Source organism: Schistocerca serialis, chromosome 5 (assembly GCF_023864345.2).
Source record: "Schistocerca serialis cubense isolate TAMUIC-IGC-003099 chromosome 5, iqSchSeri2.2, whole genome shotgun sequence".
Classification (NCBI taxonomy): domain Eukaryota; kingdom Metazoa; phylum Arthropoda; class Insecta; order Orthoptera; family Acrididae; genus Schistocerca; species Schistocerca serialis.
Window position 1 is genome coordinate 112,433,847 of NC_064642.1, and position 14,806 is coordinate 112,448,652.

The 14,806-nt window shown below is 37.2% G+C and overlaps 1 protein-coding gene across 3 annotated transcripts in view; it reads left to right on the forward strand.

The window, feature by feature from the left end:
• Positions 1–2,227: 2,227 nt before the first annotated feature.
• Positions 2,228–14,806, forward strand: part of LOC126481340 (uncharacterized) — a 74,228-nt gene continuing 61,649 nt past the window's right edge. For 2 of the 3 annotated variants that reach the window (XM_050105025.1, XM_050105028.1), the window contains exons 1-2: positions 2,228–2,308; positions 2,716–2,786. The gene's annotated coding sequence lies outside the window, so the exon portion shown is untranslated. The other variant, XM_050105027.1, reaches the window with a different exon arrangement.

Genomic DNA, 14,806 nt, shown 5'->3' on the forward strand with positions numbered 1-14,806 from the left:
ATAGATCAAGGGAAATGACCGATTCTAATTTTCGCAGTTTTAGGTGAAGGTGCTGGTATTTTGGTAGTGTCAGCCGTGGTTGACCTAAATGGGTCAAGTGAAATATCAGATTCCTTTAGATTTTGTTGGTGTAGCAGAATGTTGTAATTTTTTTTTTTTTTTTGTCATTTAGTGTGTTGTGGGATCATGGTGTGGTTCTTTTTTTTCTATTATGTTTAGCTTGTCCCCACCCTGACACCCCCCAGTTTCCCGCAGTTGTCCCATTAGTTTGACTGTATATTTGGAGGGAGATGTTATTGTCTTATTTATATGCATTTCCATGTTTGTTCCGTGGGTATGTAGTGACGTCATAGGTGCCATATTGGAGACGCTTAGAATAGCCATTTCCACCATATTGCTGACATCATAGGTCAAATCAATTGGGTGGAATCAGACACTTCTGTAATCCCAAACATTCATTATTGAAGAAATACTGAGTATTTCGTGGTAGCATGTGCTTGGTACATATGGAAGTTATGAAGGAACACATAATTGGAGAGCAGCTACCAAAACTGCTTCAGTATCCGATGGGTATTTCAGTGGCAGAAGAATTATTTGTGAACAAAGTTGAAAAATGCAAATTGTAAAGCAGGAGCACAGAAGGAACAGATTAAGGAATCCAATTTCAAAGCACAAGTTCACTGAAAAGTAGAGATGTCTGCAAGTATTTACATTTGTAGGACCCTGCTGAATCAAGTCAAAAGTCATGCCAACTGAACCTGGTGATACCGGATGTTGGATTTGTCTTGTATCATAATGATGATTTGGTGTATGATGTCATAGATGTGCAGACTGAATGAGAATGGAACACTGACAATATTTCTTTTGTGTCTGTATTAATTTTTGGAATGTAGGCTCTGGCGAAGTACAAATGAAAGAAATGCAATGTGCTACTCAAAAAAGTTCAAGGGCGCTGGAGTCTTCCATTTGTTAAGGCCATATATTTGCTAAACTCTTTAGGAGGGAAACACCAAGACATTAGTCTGACAGAAACTATAATTACGCATTCAACTACAACCAATGTGCTGAACCAATCATGTCTTGCTTATCCTGCTTCGATTTAGATAATACCTATTAAAATCATATCTGTTGTTGTTCCTGACAGAAAGTAACTACAATGTGTATTAAATCAGCTGGCTTATCCGGCTCTCCACTAAAACACTTCATAACAACACGATGGCATGGCTGCCTATGCAGTATGGTAAATCAAAAAATGGGCAACAGTCAGAGGCTACCTTCCTCACTGTACTATCCATTCATTGTGTTTTTTTTTACATCTCATCAAAAAGGAGAACCTTCTGGAATGTGTGATAAGTTAACATAGGCCTACACATTAACGAAACAGAAGCAACTTTTATTAACTTATGCTATAATAGACCATCATTACACACACGTATCTTCATATTTAAAGGAATATATTGATATTCTCCAAAGAAAGTACCACCTAAGTCTTATCTTTAAACCTGTTCACCTCTATAGCTCCTGCTATAACCTGGTCCTCCCTACTGTTTACTCATTGCATTGTTGCAGCAGTCATGAAATTCTATCACGGATTCGGCATAGCTAAGTGACCATGTCCTGTACGAACTCCTATCACGGTATGTGGGTCAACATCACCTTATTGAAGAATAATACTGTACGAAAATCTCTTCCTACGAACAGTTAATTGTTTTTACATGTTGGAGTCTGGCGCATGCTCCTTGCAATGACCGCAAATCATTCAAACTAAGGGTAAACGAATCGGAGTTTTTGGCAGATTCGTGCCACACGACAGAACCGTTGTCAAACTGATAATATGCACATCGGCAACTTCTGAATGCAAGAAATATGGATCAATAAGTTTTTGTTCAGCAATTAAGAAAAAATACTTTCATAACATCCTGTGGTGCAGTATCAGTTCAGTAATGCTCCAATAATAGGTGAAAATGCTTTCCGAGAAACAGAAACAGCATACAGAGAAACGGAAATCTGAGTATTACACAGGCAGGGCAATGACTAATAGCAGACAGTAATGAATAAAAAATGTAGAATGTAACTGTTTAACGATTTTCTGCAACAATTTATCGTCAGATCCTACGAACAGCCGAAACAGATTCCCATAAGCAATCATTGACAACCGCAAAGTTCGCACTACGTCGCTCTCAATGGGAGATTCCTCGCACGCAGCATCCTGGGTAATGTAGTAAAACAATATGGCGTTACTATCATGTAGTACCATTAAGACAGACAATTTTTATTGATTTATGTATTTGTTATGTAGCTGAGGAAAGTGAGTAATGGAAAGGAGAAACATTCAACTACTTTGATGCATGTACTTGTGATCTTTTCTTTAACTGTAAATGATGGAAATTTTGTAGTGGATTAAACGTCATTTGATGAATGTAAATAAGCCAAATACGTATTTGATCTTATTTTCGTAGTTTGCAGATAGCTCTAGTTATTTTTTCTGTGCGTTACCAGAAAGCCCTGGATACATAGTTTTCCCTCAAAACAGATTAATAATTTCTTGTTTCAACGTCACGAAAATGACTGTTCTCACTTTGGTAGATGTAATTCTTCAACACAACTGTATAGTAAATATGTACTATTTAGTATCACTAAATTATGCAGTACCAGTAAGAAGTAATTGGATTCAGCCCTACTACATAATACATTATTTCATTTTATTCGTTACAGTCATTTGCATACGCACATACTGTACGCCTTAAATCATGCACGAGAAGTCGCGGGGCTGGATAACCTAGCAAGTAAGTATGGAGACGTATAAATTTGACTTACAGTGTAACGTGTAACTCGAAATTGATTCCTGTACATTAAAAGTTAAGATAACGGAACAACTAATTTTTAGAATGCAAGTACAAAACTTCACGGTGATTTTTGGAGCACATACGTCCCTACTTTAGATACCACAGTTTAAAAAATCCGCACTTAATGTCGATGCCGTAGAATCCACGTCTGCATTTACAACTGCAGCCACTTTTTTTATTTTTTATATTAAAGTTACATTTTCAACAATCTGCTGTGACTTTGCCTTTTAACTGTTTGCCCCTGTGCTTTCTTTTATATTTAATAAATGATTGTTACATGCATTTCCTACCTGTGATTTAGAGCCCTTCCATTCAGTCCAATAGTGCTGCTGCATAGTTCTGTGACTGGTTCTCCTGTCTCTCGCTTCACTACATTCCATGTTGCCTTAAGTCTGTTGTTGGACGTACTGATTTGGGACATTGGGTGCAGCTTCTTTGATTTTTTAATAACTTTTCTTTGTAATTTTGTGTAGTGTGCAATACCGCAGAATCCCTACTTTTTCTTTCTGAAAGATACATTCTATTTCATTTCCTTTCACAAGATATTTCAATACCTTCATTGATCCATGTTTTTTTATCTGTCTGTTTAGTGTCCTTTCTGACTAGCTTACGCGAAGGCTGTTTTCAAGTAATGATATGAATTTATCATGGAATAGATTAAATTTTGTGTTAGTGTTTGTTTCATTATAAATTACATCCCATGTCATCTACTTTAAACTATTCTTAAAAACATTTGTCCTAGAGTCACTAGTTATTCTAACTGATTTCCGCTGAGGTATCCATATCGAAAGGTGCTATGTTGTTTATCCTTACTAACTGTGCTTCATGATCAGAGAGACTGTTTGTTACTGGGTAAACAATTAATTTCTTTCGTTGAGCTTCATCAAAGAAAACATTATCAATTAGAGTCCAATTGTCTTTATCCACCCACTGGTCTCACTGATGTGTAGTAAACTTTTTTTATGGGATGTATTCATTTTCATCAAGCTGTCACATTTCATTCACACCACAATCCTAGCAGTCAGTTCCTGCCTCCAGCCTTGTGAAAACTCACCCATTTTTCTCTCTCGTAATAATGCTAATCTCAGTGAATTGTTATTTTCTGATTGTTAGAAGATGGAGATTGCATTTTTCCACAATAATTAACACCTATTATATCACGAAATACAAATTCTGTAGCTAAATGAGATTGCATCTGGTCTGATTCAGAACATTATTTTGGTATATGCACCAAACATACCTGAAGTGGGTGTGAAATTCTGCTTGAAGTACCACAGTGGTTTCTGCTAACTGTGCCTCTTGAAATGGTTGTATCAGTTGTGTACCCAACAAAGTAAAAATCTATGTCTTATTACCTTATTGTTTGGTATATGTGGAGTTTTTCCCTGATGATGATGATGATACAAACTTTGGGACCAGTGTAGCAGGGGATACAACCCGTCGGCTTTGGACAATGACGTCACAAGTCGCCAATCGAGAAGCGATTCTTCTTAGTGTTGTAGCCCCCTTCAGTGGCTGATAAGTGTTTTTTGGCTTTTTTAAAAAAAAAATCTCACGAGATAGAATAAACAGATCCACTTTATTAAGCAATCAGTAAAAAAACGAAACTGAAACATAACAGCAAAAGCGAAAATGGTAAACTGCTCTCTGGCGACTTGTGACGTCATTGTCCAAAGCCGACGGCTTGTATCCCCTGCTACACTAGACCCCAAACTTTCAGGAATGTTGGAGGATGACAAATACAGCAATCTAAAATAAAGACAATCGAGTTATAAGTTAAAAGGCTGAATATTTTGTATCATGTGCAAGCAGTCGAATACATTGGCCAGTGTATAATTGTTTGAGGTAATAAATTGATTTTTAATGGATGTAGGTGCTAACTCTGCTTAGGTAGATATATTTGCGTAGTTTATTTATGTGATGCTAGTGAAATGATGTGTGTGTACAGCTTGATAATAAATGTTGATGCATGCTGGCCAGTTTCAGAATAGTAAACATCTCAGTAGCTTAAATAGGTCATTACTGCTTCTCATGTTACAAGAGAACCAGAGATGTAACAAGAAAGTAAATATATGTTTCTACAGTCATCCTCATGCTATAAGGATTAAACTGAGTAATTATCTATAGGTAGGAGATAGTATAGAAGAAATCATTTTAGCTAAAATTTAAAATTTATTGTGTAACTCATCAGATTTCTTCCATGTTAACCAGCATCATGTGAAACGTGGCTCGCGCTTTTCTTATGTTACATTCTGTAAGCCGTGGATCAAGACAATAGGGAGGATCTGGTATTTCAGACTCCAAAAACTATGTGCCTCAGTACCAAACCAACGTTTATTGACAAAAGTATGGCGATTTAAAGTATCAAACAATATTTATGATCGGATTGAGGATTTCTTGGTAGGAAGGATGCAGAACGTTATCTGGGATGGAGGGTCATAGATGAGTAGCAGTAGCTTTTCATTTTTTGTGTTAATGATCTGGCAGTCTGTATTTATAGTAACTTAGACTTTTCGCAGATGATTCAGTTATTTACAATGAAATTCTATTTGAGATAAGCTGCAAAAATATCAAGTCAAATCTTGATCAAATTTTATTTGAATGCAACATCTTGTAACGGATATGAAATGGGATCGTCACATAGGCTCACTTGTGGGTAAAGCTGGCAGCAGACCACGTTTCATTGGCAGGACACTGGGAAAATGTAGCCAGTATATAAAGTGCTTGTAAAACTCTTGTATGGTCCATCTTAGAGTACTGCTCAAGTGTGTGTGACCCATACCAACAGGACAGACAGAAACTACGAGACATATCCAAAGAAGGGCAGCACAAATGGTCATAGGTTTCTTTGAATCACAGGACAGTGTCATGGAATTGCTGAAAACCTGAGTAGACGGACATTTGAACCTAAAACACCAGTTATCCTGTGGATGCTGACTTACAAAGTTTCAAAAACAAATATTTAATGAAGAATCTAGAAATGTTCTTCATTCGTGATGTATCACTCACTTTGTTAGAAATTAAAAAGACAGTCAGTATTAAAGTTGCACTTGGGGGCATTTAAGCATTCACTTTTCCCACACTCTATAGTCAGTTGGAACGAGAAGAAACACTAATGTAATACAGTTAAGTACCCTCTGCCATGCACTTTCAGAGTGTGTGTATATAGATGTAGACTTTTTGTGGTTTCATATTGAATTCCTTTCTGTGTTGCTGGTAGCTTAAGTGATGAGTAGCTAAGGGTTTTTTTCCCCTTAGTGTTGTAACTGTGAATGTTACCGTTTACTTCAAATTCCAGTGGGTTATTTATGACATATTGTTAGCAGATACATATATAATGTAGAGATATAGTTAGAATGCCTAACTTCTTGGGAGACGCCAATGGGATTACTATGGGAGAATTCCACAAATTATTCTCACTTCATTTTTGTGCAATGAGTACTGTCTTCCTAAGCAGTGAGTTACCAGGAAATCGTGGTGTAAGACATTAATGAATGGATAAAATTTGAAGCTTTGTATCCTATTCACATGGTTCATATACTACATTGATTGTTACTTTTTTTGTTATATAGAAATGAATTTAAAAAAAGAAGAGATGAGCACATTTACAGACAACCACTTATTATTTCTTTGAAAAACTTTACTAACAATCTCTTCTGTTACTGTCTGACAAGATTAATTATAGCATTTGTGTCTTCTGTGAAAAGTACCAACTCTGTTTGATGTGTATTAAGTGAAAAGTTGTTCACATACATAAACAGAAGGCGTGTGACAAAAACTGAACTCTTAGTTACACTTTTCAGTAGTTTCCCCAATAACTGAAATTTTCTCCCTTTCCAGAATTTATACGGCACCATTTTTTGTAAAATGTGATTCAAAGCAGTTGTTTTTAAAAGTATTAATTCCACAAAACTTTAAACTTTGTTTTGAGGAATGCCAAGATCTACAAAAATTCCTTAGATAGATCACAAAAACTACCCACTGGTGATATTTTGTCATTTGACACTTTGCTGCTGAAACAATCAAAAACTGTACAAAAGGATGTAATATTCGAGGGGAATATCACCAAATCAACTAAAAATAGCGTAGTGCAGATGTATCTTTTTAAGTTTATGTAGGCCTTTAAAATGCAAGCGGGACTTCTGATTTTCATCAGGATGTATCCATCCTACCTGATACTAGTTTACATTAACCATAACAATTCAAAACCAGTTTATAAACATCAAAACCCTTACAATAATGTCCTTTGATGTCAGAAGGGCTCACAGTCTTCTTACAAAATGAACACCACAGCTCTGCAACAGTATGTCTTTTTTTCTGTCATCTGTGGCCAGAGATATTGAATTATCACAGCTAAAGAGTTTCCTGTACTACAGCTGAGGTACACAGCTGTCTCAACAGGATGCCGGTACATGAATTCAACTCCATGCTGTTATATGACTCTAGAAGGCAGGCAGACATTTAAGTCCTAGTGAAACACCAGTTTATCAACTAAAGAATTAGAAGAGACATCATATACAAACAAGCTGTTGGAAACTGGTTTGGGCCAAGTACGCACAAAGGAGACATTCAACACATACCGTATTTCTAACAAGGGAACCTCCCCATCGAACCCCCCTCAGAATTAGTTGTAAGTTGGTACAGTGTATAGGCCTTGAAAAACTGAACACAGATCAATCGAGAAAACAGGAAGAAGTTGTGTGGAACTATGAAAAAATAAACAAAATATACAAACTGAGTAGTCCATGTGTAAGATAGGTACCATCAGGTTGCTGTAAACACATGAGCGCCGTGGTCCCGTGGTGGATGGATATGTGTGTGTGTGCGAGTGTATACCCGTCCTTTTTCCCCCCTAAGGTAAGTCTTTCCGCTCCCGGGATTGGAATGACTCCTTACCCTCTCCCTTAAAACCCACTTCCTTTCGTCTTTCCCTCTCCTCCCTCTTTCCTGATGAGGCAACAGTTTGTTGCGAAAGCTTGAATTTTGTGTGTATGTTTGTGGTTGTTTGTGTGTCTGTCGACCTGCCAGCACTTTCATTTGGTAAGTCAAATCATCTTTGTTTTTAGATATATATTTCCTACGTGGAATGTTTCCCTCTATTATTACATATGTATTATATATACAGCTGTCAAACTCAACATAAAATATTTTATTATTTTCTTTTTCATACCAAAAATACCATTACCAGCCACAATTACGAACACAACAGGGGGGGGGGGGGGGGGGGATTTCAGGCCGTTCTGAAGCGGTGATCTTTCTCAATTGATTTTAATTTCAGCCTCGTCTGGTGGATTTTCCAAAACTTTTCTTTCATACAACCTTGTCTTGAAAATTATGAACACAGCAATGACAAAAATTAACAGAATCTGTCGAGCCATTCTTAATCAACTATATTTTGTACAAGCTGTAATTGATTGTAATTTCTGACCTTTCCATTGAATTTTCCAAAAAATTTCTGTCATACAAACCTTGTCCTGACAAGACCTAAAACAACAACAACAACAACATCGACCAAATTGGTCAAGCCATTCTCAGGTGATGACTTTTCATATATGTGGCAATGGATTTTTTATTTATATAGATTTACTCGTCAATAGACTATTTAGAACCATGTTATTGGACATGTCAGAAACATTACAGAAATATACATACATATAAAATATTAACAAAATACGATAGGATAGTTGAGTATAGGGCACAAAATCGGCTGTGGCCTAATCAAAGGAACCACCTCAGCATTCACCTTAATGACAAGGGGAAATCTTGGAAAACCCAAGTCAGGATGACTGTATGGGGTAGAAACAGTGGTCCTCCTGAAAGGGAGTCCAGTATATTAAAACTGCACTGAATTAAAATAAGTTTTCCCTCAATCAAGGAAAAAATCTGAGTAATTCAGTGGCAGCAGTGTGACGACCCACAGGTATTGACCAAACATTTGTTTTATAAAACAGGGATTACTTAGTCCAACAAGAGGGGAGAATAGGAGGAAATGAAGCGAATTTCAAACTATATGCTGGACTCAGACTCAAACCTGGAACCGCACATTCTGCTGTTAGTGGTCAACATTTGTGTCCTCCGCCTGGCAAACACTTTTAATATGTTCCAAAGTTACAACACAAGGTGCATTGTGCTGCAGAGTGAAGAATTCGTGGTGTAAACAACCACAAGGCTGTGCCTAAGCCATTTGTTCAAGGAAACCTTTTTTAAAAGAATGCTGATCCTGCTGGTATGTGGGGGAGCTCGTGTTTTCTGAGAGCTAGAAAGGAGGTGCTGACAATTGGAGCTGTTTGGGCGGGCCTTGAGTTGTGCTTGGGTCGGACAGTCAGAGAGAGTATTGCATGTGAAAAGCAAGGTTTCCAGTTAAGGTCCCACTCTGACATACAGTTTGCAATTTCTCAGGAAGTTTGAAAACAGTTCATACTCCACTGCAAGTGAAAGATTCATTATGGAGGGCTAAAATAGCATTAAATTGAGCATCAACAGTCATTCTGGTTCAAGGGTAATACAATAGGGGCAAGTTGATAGGGAAGTCAACACTTGCTAATTTTGCTTCCTCTAGTCCTTGCCAAAATTGTTTTGTGTAACTTTTTTGTATGTGTGCATGGCTGCTGTTTATAGGTCATTAGCTTTAGGATTTTTTAATAATATTTTGTTAAACTTCTAATTTGATAGAAACAATCAGCTACCTATCAGTATGCCACATATTTAGTAGCATATGGTTTTCTATATGTATACAACTGTTGCACAAATGGCACATTGCATGTTGTCATGTGTATCGAGAATATCCTTGGAGAGATGTTGGCTGGATATTGCTGATCATAGAAAAAGTGGAGTAGCCTGTATTTTTGGTCAAAACAGTGTCATACTTTTTCACTACCATTTGCCCAATATTACTGAGGTCAGTCATCCTGCAATTGGCATTCAACAATTTCTGACAGTTTTTGCAAAAGCAACCAGATTATAGGTTTGGTGAAATCATTTTGTGCCTATCATACTGAAGCTTAAGATTCTGTTGGAAATTAAATAAACACCGATTCCATGGCATGAAAATGTTCATTATAAAAATTGACAGCTTCGGTCCATGCACACCACACCACGTTAGGATAAGCTCGGGCAGCAATGCTTGGTTCAGCAGCAGTTCTCTATATGGCAACACACACTGCAGAGATTTGATAAACACTATCTTAGTGTATGAAATTATTTTATGTACTTGTGGACAGCTGCCAACACTTCTTCGGTGATACACTGCAGTGCATGGACCAGACTGGTGAAGTGGATTAAATGCAGATAGAATATGTGAAGTGCAGTTGCCACTTTCAGTATGAAGGTCACAGCATCTAAATACATGACAAGAACTTTTTATACTCGGACTCGCCCAAGCCCTAGCAATTTAAGACTGTCATTCACAAAATGAGCTACTGTTGAAGGATTTGTGCGTTACAACACTTCGCAGGATATCGGCACTGGCTTTGACAATTCTTCTCAGATGAGGTTGCTGTTGAAACATCTAAATATATCTTCTTTATATATAAAAACAAAGATGAGGTGACTTACCGAACAAAAGCGCTGGCAGGTCGATAGACACACAAACAAACACAAACATACACACAAAATTCAAGCTTTCGCAACAAACTGTTGCCTCATCAGGAAAGAGGGAAGGAGAGGGGAAGACGAAAGGAAGTGGGTTTTAAGGGAGAGGGTAAGGAGTCATTCCAATCCCGGGAGCGGAAAGACTTACCTTAGGGGGAAAAAAGGACAGGTATACACTCGCACACACGCACATATCCATGGATATGTGCGTGTGTGCGAGTGTATACCTGTCCTTTTTTCCCCCTAAGGTAAGTCTTTCCGCTCCCGGGATTGGAATGACTCCTTACCCTCTCCCTTAAAACCCACTTCCTTTCGTCTTCCCCTCTCCTTCCCTCTTTCCTGATGAGGCAACAGTTTGTTGCGAAAGCTTGAATTTTGTGTGTATGTTTGTGTTTGTTTGTGTGTCTATCGACCTGCCAGCGCTTTTGTTCGGTAAGTCACCTCATCTTTGTTTTTATATATAATTTTTCCCACGTGGAATGTTTCCTTCCATTATATTAAATATATCTTCTGCATCGTTGAAAACTATCCAGCAGTTTTTCCTTATTGTCAGTTCACCAGGAACCTGTTACCCACAGCACTTTCATAGAAATGCACAGTATTCAGACACTTGAAACTCGTACCATGACATGATTGCAGCAACAGTAGTGGAGCGCATACCATGGAAAAAATTATTTGAGGAGTTTAAAGCCTTTTGCGCCTGCATCACTAACATTCATTTTTTAGAAGATTGAATCGCTTTGTTCTTTATGTGCTGTTTGTGTACATGTTGCTGAAGTTGGGCCTTCATAATACATCCGATCTGCTTATTGCATGCTTGGCATAAAACAGTCTCTCCATCAGTACTGAAAGATCATCCTTCGAGACTAAAGATCTTAATTTAGATGATAATTTTGATACGACAGGAGGCGGCATGAACATAGTCATGAACTCTTAAGAAGCACTATTTAGCAAAATTTTCTTGGCACCCACACTCCTTAGTTCTGCTGAATCTGTAGAAGTTGCTAGCAGATGGAAAACTTTCGACTGCTAGTCTTTTGTTTGCCCCATTACCAATCTCGACAGTACATGAAGCCCTTCACTACACACAATAATGGCTACGGCAGTGTTACACGTAGTATTGTTATTGTATCTGCTTTGCTTTTTTAGAACTGAAATTCCAAATTGTGGAAAATTTAGCAGAAACATGCCCTTCATAATTCAATTCAAAGTGCAGTTAACTCTGTTGTATTGCATTATAATGCGATTTTGAAGATAATTTACTTCCTGTCATTAACTTTTATGGTATGTTTGATTTGGATGTTTTTTTAGGGAGCAGAGATGGTCAGAAGGGTAAAAAAGTGATAATATGTAATTTTACATAATGTAAAGTTAAAATATGTAAATAGATGTAATCATAGTGAAATACGTAAAAATACATGATGATACGATGAAATATATCCAAGCTGGCAAATAATTCATGAACATTTACCATTTTTACATGCATAGGAGGGAAGGAACCAAATATGTAATATAAAAATCTAGGTTCTATTGATGGTATTAACAACTTGCAACAATGGCTGAAACACTGGTCTGCAAAACATGGTGAAGCAGTCACATACCTAGAAAAGATTTGATGAAGGAGATGGTGGGCACAGAAATCCATGCTCACATTCTCAAGTTGTTTACTGTAAGACATGGGTGACTAGAAACTGTCACCAAAGACAGTTTGCATAATGAACAGTTCAGCCTTGAGTAAGTAACATTGTTGGAGGAAACAATTTGATCTTATGCCTGTAGGTCAGTGAGAGAGTTTTATTGTGTTAATCGAAGAAAGTTAGAAATAATGGAGGAAACAGATTAATGACATTCTATCTGTAAATGGTCCACATACATCCAATCAGACGTTGATAAGATTTCGTAGTGGTGCAAATATGTAGAAATATAAAATTGTTTACATCAGAAAATACAGAAAAGTAGTATCCTATGACGACAATATCAATGACTCCCAGTTGGAATCAGCCAATTTATACAAATACCCGGGTGTAATTTTTGTGGGGATATGAAACTGGATGATTACATTAGCTGAGAACTAGGTAAAGCCGACAGCAGATTATGGTTTATTGGCAGCATACCGAGAAAAGAGAGAGTGTTTACAAAAGCTTGTGCATCCCATCTTAGAGTATTGCTCATACATGTGGGACCCATACCAGGACTAATAGGGGATATTGAATGCATACAAAGGACAGTATGAGTGGTCACAGATTTGCTTGACACACAGGAGAGCTTTATGAAAGTGCTGAAAAATCTGATTTGAAAGATGCTTTAAGATAGATTCTGACTATCCCGCAAAAGCCTTACAAACTTTCGAGAACCAGTTTTAAGTGAAGAATCTAGAGATATACTTCAGCCCCTTATGCACCACTCTTGAAGGAATTGTAAAGATATGATTACACTAATTATAGCACACACAGAGGCATTTAAGCAGTCATTTTTCCTGCACTTCATATGCAATTGAAATGAGAAGCAGTTCTGTTTGTTGTACAATGCTAAGTGTCTTCTGTCATGCCCTTCACAGAAGTTTGCAGAATTTGTATGTAGATGTAGAAAGCTCAGTAACAGATAAAAATGCAATATAAACAAATACCAAAATTGTGTTATCCATAAATTGAACAATATATATTTATTAAAAATTTCTGTTTATAGTAGAGAGGACATTGAAATGAGCTTCCTTGGCAGATTAAAAATGTTTCCTGATACAGGGACTCGCCCCCCCCCCCCCCCCCCCACCCCCCCGAAATAGTATGAGACAGGTACCCTTAAATGGCAGTTGGTGAAATTATGAATTGTGATCAAATAGTTGATTTGGTTGATTGTTGTCTACGAGGAACAAAAATATATATTCAGGTACCAGTTTGGTATATAGTTTTAATCTGTTAGAAAAGTTTGGTCATGGCCGAGGTGCATTTACTGAGTACAAAGCAAGATAAGAAATCCACTTATCACTACCTAGTGTTCAACAGTAATTTGTAAAAGACAATGAGTGAAGTAAAATTGGAAGAAGGGAGAGCAGAGTTGTTTGTTTGATGACTACACCACATTTCTTGTTGAGAGTAAGAATCACCAGAAGAAATATTGAGTGGAATATATAGTCAAGATTGTGAAGAATTAGTGTTGATGGTAAATTAAGGACTGAGTGTCACTCTGGGGAGATATATGTGTTGGAACTACTCTCAGAACAACACAGTTGAGGCAAGGAAGATTCACTGAAAAATTGTAATAAATTCTATGAGCTAGGAAGTGATTTCAACTATGAAAGAGGAGCTGCTTGCCAGTCATTAAAGAGGAAAATAGTGCAGACAGAGAAAACTTTTTTCTGGCAGATATATTTCCAATTTTGAAGAGTGAAATGCGAAGCAGTTGCTACTTTCTGAAGCTGCTTGTATGAATTTTGGCACAGTTTATGGGCTATAGATGACTATAAATTCTAAGTGCAGTGACTATGAGATTATTTAGAGCAGTGGTTCTCAACCTGTGGATAATTACCCCAAGGCGCAAAAACTAAACAACTCGATTCTGTTTCAGTTATGAAACTAAATTATTTTCAGTCGATCATTGCCATTATCACAATTGTGTAAGACTCATATATTGATTATATAAGTTATCAATAATTCCTTTTTTCAATTAGTAGCATTAATGCAGTGGAGGTTATAAGTTCCTCATGTAGTCAACCCACTGCACAAGGTGTGCTTTGTTGTGTACATCACTGATGATAAAAGTGAGACGTATGTGTAACAAATGCTAAATATCTCAAGAAAATATCTTCTCCAAGTTGTAGATAGTAACTGCAGCAGTACAGAAATTGCTTCATCACTTGCTTCGAAACAGATATATGAATTAATTAACAGCACGACACAGCAGTAACTATGTAAGGGCACAAAGCATTAGCAGTCTGAAGTCTTCCAATTTCTGCCAGTTCAAAAGTAAGGGGTGCAGCAATCAGCTGATTTACAAACAGTAAGTATAGTGCAAGCATTTTAAATAGGGTTGCAGTGTGCAGGTCGAGCTAGTGCCACAATGGAGAGGAGTAATGCAGGGGAATTATATTTTGTAACAAGTGGCTATTATCAAGATGGATAGTTAGCTTTCTTATCTGAGGAGTTGTGGGTAGCACTAGCAGTGCACCACGAATTTCTTCATCATTCATTTTTTTTTTACACACACACACACACACACACACACACACACACACAAACAAACAAACAAAATAACATTCATATTTCATCATTTTGAAAATAAAAGTATCCAAGACAAGTCTGTCATTCTGCAGTTTATTTAGGTGCTAGAGTTTATAGATGGTGTTTGTGTGTGTGTTTTGGGGGGGGGGGGGG